Source organism: Pan troglodytes, chromosome 6 (assembly GCF_028858775.2).
Source record: "Pan troglodytes isolate AG18354 chromosome 6, NHGRI_mPanTro3-v2.0_pri, whole genome shotgun sequence".
In the NCBI taxonomy this organism is placed as follows: domain Eukaryota; kingdom Metazoa; phylum Chordata; class Mammalia; order Primates; family Hominidae; genus Pan; species Pan troglodytes.
The window spans coordinates 167,074,368-167,087,565 of record NC_072404.2 but is presented as its reverse complement, the minus strand read 5'-3'; the positions used below and the strand labels follow the sequence as shown (position 1 = coordinate 167,087,565).

General features: G+C 40.6%; 1 protein-coding gene and 1 non-coding gene across 6 annotated transcripts in view; one reads left to right on the top strand and one right to left on the bottom strand.

The window, feature by feature from the left end:
* Window positions 1–13,198, bottom strand: part of GALNT11 (polypeptide N-acetylgalactosaminyltransferase 11) — a 97,451-nt gene that overhangs the window by 49,020 nt on the left and 35,233 nt on the right. The gene's annotated exons all lie outside the window — the stretch shown is intronic.
* Window positions 4,755–4,860, top strand: LOC112209942 (small nucleolar RNA U13). The gene has a single exon (XR_002944926.2). It is a non-coding gene; the product is annotated as a small nucleolar RNA U13 (small nucleolar RNA).

Below are 13,198 nucleotides of genomic sequence, written 5' to 3'. Positions count from 1 at the left end.
CAGGTGAGAATATCAACTAGTACAGCCACTATGGAAAACAGTATAGAGGCTCCTCAAAATCTACAAATAGCATACCATATGAACCAGCAATCCCACTACTGGGCATTTATCCAAAGGAAAGGAAATTGGTATATCGAAGAGACATCTACATCCCCATGTTAACTGCAGCATTATTCACAATAGCCAAGATACGGAATGAATCTGGGTGTCCAACAGATGAACAGATAAAGAAAATGTGGAATATAAACACAATGAAATACTATTCAGCCATAATTTGAGTGGAATCCTGTCACTCACAGCAACATGGATGGAACTGGAGGATATTAAGTGAAATAAGCCAGGAACAGAAAGTTAAACACCACATGTTCTCATTCTATGTGGAAGCTGAAAAACAGTTGATCTCACAGAAAAATCAGAACAGAGGATACTAGAGGCTGGGAAGGGTGGGCGAAGGGAGGAGATAGGAAGAGATTTGTTAAAGGTTACAAAATTATAGGTAGATAGGAGGAATAAGTTCTACTGGTCTATAGCACTGTAGGATGACTACAGTTAACAATAACATATTGTACAGTTTCCAATAGCTATAAGGAGAATATTGAATGTTCCCAACACAAAGAAATGATAAATGTATGAGATGATGGATATGCTAATTACTCTGATCTGATCACTGATACATTATGTGTATAGAAACATCACTATGTACCCCATAAATATACACAATTATATGCCAATTGAAAAATAAAATAAAATGTATATTGTAAACTCTAGAGTAAACACTATGTTGGAAATAAATGCTTATTCCCCAATGTCGCAGAGAAGAATCAGCAATCAGACAAAAAGTTTCCTTAGCAAGGCGATGTTTACTCTCTGCAGAAAGGGTGGTGCCCGTCAGCAATCCTGCCACAAGCACACACAAAGTAAAAAAGACACTAGAATATTTATCCTTTACGCATGAGGTCCCTATTGCTGTGTTCTGACTCCATTGGCTGGAGCCAGACCTCACAATCTAAACTAAAACCCGATTGGCTAACAGTTCAAAACTTTTCTAAATAGGTAAAGGCAGTGAGGAACAAAGGAAAAAAGGAAGTTACTTACGAAAGGATTTAGAAAAGTAATAATATTCCCAAATAAGGGAGGAGGCTGCAAGCTGGGACATGCCTGGGCACATTCAGCACGAACAATTTGACTAAGGAACAAGGACACAAAATGTATTATGTGCCTGTGAGCATGTTTAACACAGATACTGAAGTCAGAGTATGCTTATTCTGTCACATTTGCTACATAAGGCTTAACAGAGAGTTATTACTATAAAATAAGAAACTTGAAGAAAGTTCTGAGAAAAGATATCAATAACATTTATGATTTAAAGGGGAAGCTTTGAAGAGGAACTTTTGCTTTCTACACATTAGAATTTCTTTTTTCTTTTTTTTCTTTTTTTTGAGATGGAGTCTCACTCTGTCACCTAGGCTGGAAGTGGCACAATCTTGGCTCACTGCAACCTCCACCTCCCAGGTTGAAGCAATTCTTCTGCCTCAGCCTCCTGAGTAGCTGGGACAACAGACGTGCGCCAGCATGCCCAGCTAATTTTGTGTTTTTAGTAGAGATGGGGTTTCATCATGTTGGCCAGGCTGGTCTCAAACTCCTGACCTCAAGTGATCCACCTGCCTTGGCCTCCCAAAATCCTGGGACTACAGGGGTGAGCCACAGCACCCAGCTTAAAAACTTTTTTTTTTTTTTTTTGAGACAGAGTTTTGCTCTTGTTGCCCAGGCTGGAATGCAGTGGCATGATCTTGGCTCACTGCAATCTCCGCCTCCCAAGTTTAAGCGATTCTCCTGCCTCAGCCTCCTAAAAACTTTTTAAAAGAAGTATAATTGACATGCTACATTGTAACTGACAGAATAATGGTCTGTTGCAGGAAGTCAGGGACCCCAAACGGAGGGACTAGCTGAAGCCATGGCAGAAGAACATGGATTGTGAAGATTTCATGGACATTTATTTGTTCCCCCAATTAATACTTTTATAATTTCTTATGCCTTTCTTTACTGCAATCTCTAAACATAAATTGTGAAGATTTCGTGGACACTTATCACTTCCCCAATCAATACCCTTGTGATTTCCTATGCCTGTCTTTACTTTAATCTCTTAATCCTGTCAGCTGAGGAAGATGTATGTCGCCCCAGGATCTATGATAATTGCATTAGCTGCACAAATTGTACAGCATGTGTGTTTGAGCAATATGAAATCTGGGCACCTTGAAAAAAGAACAGGATAACAGCAATTGTTCAGGGAATAAGAGAGATAACCTTAAACTCTGACCGCCAGTGAGCCGGGCAGAACAGAGCCATATTTCTCTTCTTTCAAAAGCAAATGGGAGAAATATCGCTGAATTCTTTTTCTCAGCAAGGAACAACCCTGGGAAAGAGAATACGCGCCTGGAGGTATACGCTTATAAACAGCCCCCCCAGGTGTGCCCGTCTCTTATGGTTGAGACTACAGGGCTGAAATAGACCCCAGTCTCCCATAGCGCTCCCAGGCTTATTAGGAAGAGGAAATTCCCGCCTAATAAATTTTGGTCAGACTGGTTGATCTCAAAACCCTGTCTCCTGATAAGATGTTATCAATGACAATGGTGCCCGAAACTTCATTAGCAATTTTAATTTCACCCCGGTCCTGTAGTCCTGTGATCTCTCCCTGCCTCCACTTGCCTTGTGATATTCTATTACCTTGTAAAGTACTTGATGTCTGTGACCCACACCTATTCGCACACTCCCTTCCCCTTTTGAAAATCCTTAAAAACTTGCTGGTTTTTGTGGCTTGTTGGGCATCACGGAACCTACCGGCATGTGATGTGTCCCCCGGACGCCCAGCTTTAAAATTTCTCTCTTTTGTACTCTGTCCCTTTATTTCTCAAGCTGGCCTACGCTTAAGGAAAATAGAAAAGAACCTACGTGAATATTGGGGCAGATTCCCCAATAATGGTCCCCTCAGAAATGTACACATCCTAATCCCCAGAATTAAGGTAGCAGATGAGATTAAAGTTGCTACTCAGATGACGTTAAAATACAGAGATTATTCTGGATTATGTGGGTAGACCCAATATAATTACAAGGGTCCTTAAATGTGAAAGAGGGAGGCAAAAGAGGAGATCAGAGTTGATGCAATGTGAGAAGAACTTGACCTACTGCTAGCTTTGAAGATGGAAGAAAAGGGCCACAAGCCAAGGACTGCAGGTGGCTTCTCAATAGGGCAAGGAAACAGATGCTCTCCCAGAACCTCAAAAAAGTGAAACAGCCCGCCAACACCTTGAGTTTAGTCCCCTGAGATGCTTTTCAGACTTCTGACTTCCAGAACTGTAAGATAAGTTGTGCTGTAAGAATAGGAAGCTCATACAAGATAAGAGAGGAGATAAAGTTGAATCACATAAAATGTCCAATTAAAAAGAAATAAAAGGCCAGGCGCGGTGGCTCACACCTGTAATCCCAGCACTTTGGGAGGACAAAGCAAGCGGATCATGAGGTCAGGAGATCGAGACCATCCTGGCTAACACAGTAAAACCCTGTCTCCACCAAAAATACAAAAAATTAGCTGGGCGTGGTGGCGGGCACCTATAGCCCCAGCTACTTGGGAGGCTGAGGCAGGAGAATGGTGTGAACCCGGGAGGCGGAGCTTGCAGTGAGCCAAGATCGCACCACTGCTCTCCAGCCTGGGCGACAGAGGGGAGACTCTGTCTCAAAAAAAAAAAAAAAGAAAGAAAAAGAAAAAAGAAAGAAAAAAGCAATGAGTGCAAAACAGTTACAAAGATGGAAGATGCTAATCCAACGATATTAATAATCACTTCTAACGTGAATTGTCTAAATACACCAATCAAAAGAGAGTGTCACAGTGGACAAAAATTTTTAAAAAGACCTAACTATATCATGTCTGTAAGAAACCAACTTGAACTATAAAGCTTTAGATATGCTAACAGTAAAGGGATGGAGAAAGATATATCATGCTGACATTACAAATCAAAGAAAGCTGGAGTAATTGTAACTGCAGACAAAGCAGATTTTGTCTGATAGTCAGGGACAAAAAGGATCTTATATAATAATAAAGAGGTCGGTTCTCCAAGAAGACGTAACAGTCTTGAATGTGTATGCTTCAAATAAGAAGGCATCATAATACATGAGGCAAAACTAAGAAAAATATACAGAGACAAATCCACTACTACAGCTGGAGACTTCAACACTGTCAGTTACTGACAGATCAAGCAGCCAGAAAATCAGTAAAGAAACTGATAACTAGAACAGCACAGCACTATCAATCAACCTGATCTAAATGACGTTTATAGAAAATTCCATCCAATCATGGTAGATATACATTCTTCTCTAGCTCACATTCACCAATATAGACCACATTCTGGACCATAAAACACATCTTAACAGATTCAAGACTAGAAAGCATACAAAACATGGTCTCAAATAACATGAATTAAACTAGAAATCAGTAACAGCGATATCTGGAAAATCCCCAAATATCTAGAAATTAACACATTTCTAAATAACCCATGGGTCTAAGAAGTCTCAAAAATTAAACAATATATTGAACTAAAGTAAAAATGAAAATATAACTTATCAACATTTGTGGGATACAAAGCACACAGTGTTTAGAGAAAAACGTGCAGCATTAAATGAAAATATTAGAAAGGAAGAAAGATCTGAAGTCAGTAACCTAAGCTTGCACTTCTGAAAACCAGAGAAAGAAGAACAATTTGATTCTTTTGTAGTTCATAAGTGTGGTGACTGGGTTTTCATGTGCTTGTGGGAAATATGCCTCCCTCAAATCTTATTACGAAGTCAGCCCATTTTACTTGTCTGACATGAACTTAGTAGAAAATTAAAAATTAAAAAATTAAAAATAAAAAGGAAAACAATTTAAGCCTAAGGCAATCAAAAGAAAAAAATACAATAAAAATTAAAATAGAAATCAATGAAATTGGAAAAAGGAAAACAGTAAGAGAAAAATCAACAAAACCAAAAGCTGGTTCTTTAAAAAGATCAAAAAAAGTGATAAACCTCTAGCCAGGTAAAACTGATTAGATTGTACCCTCTCTTCCCTTAGAAAAAAGAGAAAAGACAAATTACCAATATCAGCAATGAAGAACCAGTCATCATACTGTTCCCATGAACAGTAAAAGGATAATAAAGAAATATTATAAATAACTCTATGCCCACAAATACAAGAAAAAATGTACCAATTTCTTTAAACTATCAAAACTCACCAACACAAAAACCTGCATATGAAACCTTACAGCAGCTTTATTTATAACCGTCAAAACTTGGAAGCAAACAACTAAGAGGTCCCTCAAAAGATGAATGAACAGTGGTACATCCATACAATGGAGTTTTATTCAGCAAAAAGAAGAACTATCAAACTACACAAAGATGTGAAAGAAACTGAAATGCATATTGCTAAATGAAGGATGCCAACTTGAAAAGGCTACATATTGAATGCTTTCCATTGTATGACATTCTGGAAAAGGTAAAACTATAGAGATGATAAAGAGATCAGTAGTAGTCAGGGGCTCATAGGGTGGGGAGGCAGAGGGTTCAATATGAAGCACAGGGGAATTTTTAGGGCAGGGCAACTTCTGTGTAATATGACAGAGGCAGATACATGATCCAGTGCTGGAGGTGGGGCCTGGTGGGAGATGCTTGGATCATGGGGGTTAATCGATCCCTCATGGCTTGCTGCTGACTTGCTGACAGGGAGTTCTTGCAAGATCTGGTCATTTCAAAGTATGTGGCACCTCCCCTACCACTCTCTTTTGCTTGCTCCTGCTTTCACCATGTGACGTGCCTGCTCCCCCTTCACCTTCTGCCATGATTGGATGCTTCCCGAGGCCTTCCTAGAAGCCAAGCAGATGCCAGCACCATGCTTCCCATAAAGCCTGCAGAACCCTGAGCCAATTAAACCTCTTTTCTTTACGAATTACCCAGTCTCTGGTATTTCTTTATAGTAATGCAAGAATGGCTTAACACACACCCAGTTCTTGGTTTTTAATATCATTCTCCAATAAAAAAGGACCAGAAGTCCTTAGAAAAATGGCGGATTCTAAGACTGGGACAGGAAATGTGCAAGATGGCTCTTGCAGTGCCAGAAAATAAGGAAGTGCTCAATAAAACAAACAAAAACTACAATGTCGGGGGCACATCAAAGGGACAGATGGAACCAAATGAAGAGCTCGTAATAGCCGTAGCTGTGACAATCATCTGAACAAAAAAATAAAGTTGTATTGCATTATAGCCCAAAGTATAAAATAAACGTCCCTAAGTCCAAACTGAGAGAAATAAATGACTAAATAGTAAACAGGACAGACTATAACAGATCTCCACACAGAATTCCAAATAATTTAGACACTTCGCCCTCAAGGGTGGGCTGTGCACATGGACTTTCTTCCAAAGGACTACAGTACAAGAAGGGAGGGTGGGGAGAAACTTTACAGTGGAGAAACCTGACAACCACTGCCTCAGCCAGGTAATTGAGATTACGCTAAATTGTGATATGCACAGATAGTATGTATCCTTAATATGGTATGATGACAATGGCATTTGACCTCTGTAGTCTTCCTCCCCAAAACATGAAACAAATCCCAACTGAGGGACATCTACAAGATACCTGACCAGTGGAGGTATACCTCATTTAAATATTTCACTTTATTGTGCTTCGTTGACGTTGTGGTTTTTGTTTGTTTGTTTTACAAATTGAAGAGTTGTGGCAACCCTGCATTGACCAAGTATATGAGCACCATTTTCCCATCAGTATTTGTTTACTTCGTGTTTCAGTGTTACGTTTTGCTAATACTCAGGATATTTCAACTTTTTTATTACTATGATATTTGTTATGTGATCTGTGTCGATGATCTTTGATGTTACTCCTGTAATTGTTTTGGGACACAAGGAACCATGTGCAGATGTGAAACAGGGAACTTACTCAATAAATGTGTGTGTTCTCACTGCTCAACCAAACCAGCCATTCCTTTGTCTTTCCCCATCTCCTTGGGCCTCCCTGTTCCCTAAGACAAAACCATATTGAAATCCAGACAATTAATAACCCTACAATGGCTTATAAGTGTTCAAGGGAAAGGAAGAGTCACACATCTCTCACTTTAAATAAAAAACTACAAGTGATTGGGGGCGGTTCCAAGATGGCCAAATAGGAACAGCTCCAGTCTACAGCTCCCAGCGTGAGTGACGCAGAAGACGGGTGATTTCTGCATTTCCAACTGAGGTACCGGGTTCGTTTCACTGGGGCTTGTTGGACAGTGGGTGCAGGACAGTGGGTGCAGCCTACTGAGTGTGAGCCAAAGCAGGGTGAGGCATCGCCTCATCTGGGAACTGCAAGGGGTCAGGGAATTCCCTTTCCTAGCCAAGGGAAGCTGTAACAGACGGCACCTTGAAAATAGGGTCACTCCCACCCTAATACCGTGCTCTTCCAATGGTCTTAGCAAATGGCACACCAGGAGATTACATCCCATGCCTGGCTCGGAGGGTCCCACGCCCACGGAGCCTTGCTCATTGCTAGCACAGCAGTCTGAGATCGAACTGCAAGGCAGCAGCGAGGCTGGGGGAGGGGTGCCCGCCATTGCTGAGGCTTGAGTAGGTAAACAAAGCAGCCAGGAAGCTCAAACTGGGTGGAGCCCACCGCAGCTCAAGGCCTGCCTGCCTCTGTAGACTCCACCTCTGGGGGCAGGGCGTAGCCAAACAAAAGGCAGCAGAAACCTCTGCAGACTTAAATGTCCCTGTCTGACAGCTTTGAATAGAGTAGTGGTTCTCCCAGCACAGAGTTTAAGATCTGAGAATGGACAGACTGCCTCCTCAAGTGAGTCCCTGACCCCCGAGTAGCCTAACTGGGAGGCACCTCCCAGTAGGGGCACACTGACACCCCACACAGCTGGGTACCCCTCTGAGATGAAGCTTTCAGAGGAACAATCAGGCAGCAACATTTACTGTTCATCAATATTTGCTGTTCTGCAGCCTCCGCTGCTGATACCCAGGCAAACAGCATCTGGAGTGGACTTCCAGCAAACTCCAACAGACCTGCAGCTGAGGGTCCTGACTATTAGAAGGAAAACTAACAAACAGAAAGGACATTCACACCGAAATCCCATCTGTACATCACCATCATCAAAGACCAAAGGTAGATAAAACCACAAAGATGGGGAAAAACACAGCAGAAAAGCTGAAAATTCTAAAAATCAGAGTGCCTCTCCCCCTCCAAAGGAATGCAGCTCCTCGCCAGCAATAGAACAAAGCTGGATGGAGAATGACTTTGACGAGTTGAGAGAAGAAGGGTTCAGACGATCAAACTACTCCGAGCTAAAGGAGGAAGTTCGAACGCATCGCAAAGAAGCTAAAAACCTTGAAAAAAGATTAGACAAATGGCTAACTAGAATGTAGAGAAGTTCTTATATGACCTGATGGAGCTGAAAACCATGGCACGAGAACTACGTGACGAATGCACAAGCTTCAATAGCCGATTAGATCAACTGGAAGAAAGGGTATCAGTAATTGAAGATCAAATGAATGAAATGAAGCAAGAAGAGAAGTTTAGAGAAAAAAGAGTAAAAAGGAACGAAGCCTCCAAGAAATATGAGACTATGTGAAAAGACCAAATCTACGTCTGATTGGTGTGCCTGAAAGTGACGGGGAGAATGGAACCAAGTTGGAAAACACTCTGCAGGATATTATCCAGGAGAATTTCCCCAACCTAGCAAGGCAGGCCAACATTCAAATTCAGGAAATACAGAGAACGCCACAAAGATACTCCTTGAGAAGAGCAACTCCAAGCCACATAATTGGCAGATTCACCAAAGTTGAAATGAAGGAAAAAATGTTAAGGGCAGCCAGAGACAAAGGTCGAGTTACCCACAAAGGGAAGCCCATCAGACTAACAGCGGATCTCCTGGCAGAAACTCCACAAGCCAGAAGAGAGTGGGGACCATATGCAACGTTCTTAAAGAAAAGAAATTTCAACCCAGAATTTCATATCCAGCTAAACTAAGCTTTATAAGTGAAGGAGAAATAAAATCCTTTACAGACAAGCAAATGCTGAGAGATTTTGTCACCATCAGGCCTGCCCTACAAGAGCTCCTGAAGGAAGCACTAAAGATGGAGAGGAACAACCGGTACCAGACACTGCAAAAACATGCCAAATTGTAAAGACCATCAATGCTAGGAAGAAACTGCATCAACAAACAAGCAAAATAACCAGCTAACATCATAATGAGAGGATCAAATACACATAACAATATTAACCTTAAATGTAAATGGGCTAAATGCTCCAATTAAACAACACAGATTGGCAAACTGGATAAAGAGTCAAGACCCATCAGTGTGCTATATTCAGGAGACCCATCTCATGTGCAGAGACACACACAGGCTCAAAATAAAGGGATGGAGGAAGGTCTACCAAGCAAATGGAAAACAAAAAAAGGCAGGGGTTGCAATCCTAGTCTCTGATAAAACAGACTTTAAACCAATAAAGATCAAAAGAGACAAGGCCATTACATAATGGTAAAGGGATCAATTCAACAAGAAGAGCGAACTATCCTAAATATCTATGCACCCAATACAGGAGCACCCAGATTCATAAAGCAAGTCCTTAGAGACCTACAAAGAGACTTAGACTCCCACACAATAATAATGGCAGACTTTAACACCCCACTGTCAACATTAGACAGATCGATGAGACACAAAGTTCACAAGGATATCTAGGAATTGAACTCAGCTCTGCACTAAGCGGACTTAATAGACATCTACAGAACTCTCTACCCAAAATCAACAGAATATACATTCTTCTCAGCACCACATCGCACTTATTCCAAAATTGACCACATAGTTGGAAGTAAAGCACTCCTCAGCAAATGTAAAAGAACAGAAATTATAAGAAACTGTCTCTCAGACCACAGTGCAATCAAACTAGAACTCAGGATTAAGAAACTCACTCAAAACCGCTCAACTACATGGAAACTGAACAACCTGCTCCTGAATGACTACTGGGTACATAATGAAATGAAGGCAGAAATAAAGATGTTCTTTGAAACCAATGAGAACAAAGACACAACATACCAGAATCTCTGGGACACATTTAAAGCAGTGGGTAGAGGGAAATTTATAGCACTAAATGCCCACAAAAGAAAGCAGGAAAGATCTAAAATTGACACCCTAACATACAATTAAAAGAACTAGAGAAGCAAGAGCAAATACATTCAAAAGCTAGCAGAAGGCAAGAAATAACCAAGATCAGAGCAGAACTGAAGGAGATAGAGACACAAAAAACCCTTCAAAAAAATCAATGAATCCAGGAGCTGGTTTTTTTAAAAGATCAGCAAAATTGATAGACTGCTAGCAAGACTAATGAAGAAAAAAGAGAAGAATCAAATAGATGCAATAAAAAATGATAAAGGGGATATCACCACCAATCCCACAGAAATACAAACTACCATCAGAGAATACTATAAACACCTCTACACAAATAAACTGAAAATCTAGAAGAAATGGATAAATTCCTGGACACATACACCCTCCCAAGACTAAACCAGGAAGAAGTTGAATCCCTGAATAGAAAAATGACAGGCTCTGAAATTGAGGCAATACTTAATAGCCTACCAACAAAAAAAAGTCCAGGACCAGATGGATTCACAGTTGAATTCTACCAGAAGTACAAGGAGGAGCTGGTACCATTCCTTCTGAAACTGTTCCTATCAATAGAAAAAGAGGGAATCCTCCCTAACTCATTTTATGAAGCCAGCATCATCCTGATACCAAAGCCTGGCAGAGACACAACAAAAAAAGAGAATTTTAGACCAATATCCCTGATGAACACCGATGCAAAAATCCTCAATAAAATACTGGCATACCAAATCCAGCAGCACATCAAAAAGCTTATCCACCATGATCAAGTGGGCTTCATCCCTGGGATGCAAGGCTGGTTCAACATATGAAAATCAATAAACATAATCTACCATATAAACAGAACAAAGACAAAAACCACACGATTATCTCAATAGATGCAGAAAAGGCCTTTGACAAAATTCAACAGCCCTCCATGCTAAAAACTCTCAATAAATTAGGTATTGATGGGATGTATCTCAAAATAGTAAGAGCTATTTACGACAAACCCACAGCCAATATCATACTGAATGGGCAAAAACTGGAAGCATTCCCTTTGAAAACTGGCACAAGACAGGGATGCCCTCTCTCACCACTCCTATTCAACATACTGTTGGAAGTCCTCGCCAGGGCAATCAGGCAGGAGAAAGAAATAAAGGGTATTCAATTAGGAAAAGTGGAAGTCAAATTGTCCCTGTTTGCAGATGACATGATTGTATATTTAGAAAACCTCATCGTCTCAGCCCAAAATCTCCTTAAGCTGATAAGCAACTTCAGCAAAGTCTCAGGATACAAAATCAATGTGCAAAAATCACAAGCATCCTTATACATCAGTAACAGCCAAATCATGCGTGAACTCCCATTCACAATTGCTTCAAAGAGAATAAATACCTAGGGATCCAACTTACAAGGGATGTGAAGGATCTCTTCAAGGAGAACTACAAACCACTGCTCAATGAAATAAAAGAGGACACAAACAAATGGAAGAACATTCCATGCTCATGGATAGGAAGAATCAATATCGTGAAAATGGCCATACTGCCCAAGATAATTATAGATTCAATGCCATCCCTATCAAGCTACCAATGACTTTCTTCACAGAATTGGAAAAAACTACTTTAAAGTTCATGTGGAACCAAAAAAGAGCCCACATTGCCAAGACAATCCTAAGCCAAAAGAAAAAAGCTGGAGGCATCATGCTATCTGACTTCAAACTATACTACAAGCCTACAGTAACCAAAACAGCATGGTACTGGTACCAAAACAGAGATATAGACCAATGGAACAGAACAAAGCCCTCAGAAATAATACCACACATCTATAACCATCTGATCTTTGACAAACCTGACAAAAACAATAAATGGGGAAAGGATTCCCTATTTAATAAATGGTGCTGGGAAAACTGGCTAGCCATATGTAGAAAGCTGAAACTGGATCCCTTCCTTACACCTTATACAAAAATTAATTCAAGATGGATTGAAGACTTAAATGTTAGACCTAAAACCATAAAAACCCTAGAAGAAAACCTAGGCAATACCATTCGGGACATAGGCATGGCCAAGGACTTCATGTCTAAAACACCAAAAGCAATGGCAACAAAAGCCAAAATTGACAAATGGGATCTAATTAAACTAAAGAGCTTCTGCATAGCAAAAGAAACTACCATCAGAGTGAACAGGCAACCTACAGAATGGGAGAAAAATTTTACAATCTACTCATCTGACAAAGGGCTAATATCTAGAATCTACAAATAACTCAAACGAACTTACAAAAAAAAAAACAAACAACCCCATCAAAAAGTGGGCGAAAGATATGAACAGACACTTCTCAAAAGAAGACATTTATGCAGACAATAGACACATGAAAAAATGCTCATCATCACTGGCCATCAGAGAAATGCAAATCAAAACCACAATGAGATACCATCTCACACCAGTTAGAATGGCGATCATTAAAAAGTCAGGAAACAACAGGTGCTGGAGAGGATGTGGAGAAATAGGAATGCTTTTACACTGTTGGTGGGACTGTAAACTAGTTCAACCATTGTGGAAGACAGTGTAGCGATTCCTCAAGGATCTAGAACTAGAAATACCATTTGACCCAGCCATCCCATTACTGGGTATATACCCAAAGGATTATAAATCATGCTGCTATAAAGACACATGCACACGTATGTTTACTGTGTCACTATTCACAATAGCAAAGACTTGGAACCAACCCAAATGTCCATCAATGATAGACTGGATTAAGAAAATGTGGCACATATACACCATGGAATACTATACAGCCATAGAAAAGGGTGAGTTCATGTCCTTTGTAGGGACATGGATGAAGCTGGAAACCATCATTCTCAGCAAACTACTGCAAGGACAAAAAACCAAACACCGCATGTTCTCACTCATAGGTGGGAATTGAACAATGAGAACACTTGGAAACAGGAAGGGGAACATCACACACCGGGGTCTGTCGTGGGGTGGGAGGGGGGGAGGGATAGCATTAGGAGATATACCTAATGTAAATGACGAGTTAATGAGTGCAGCACACC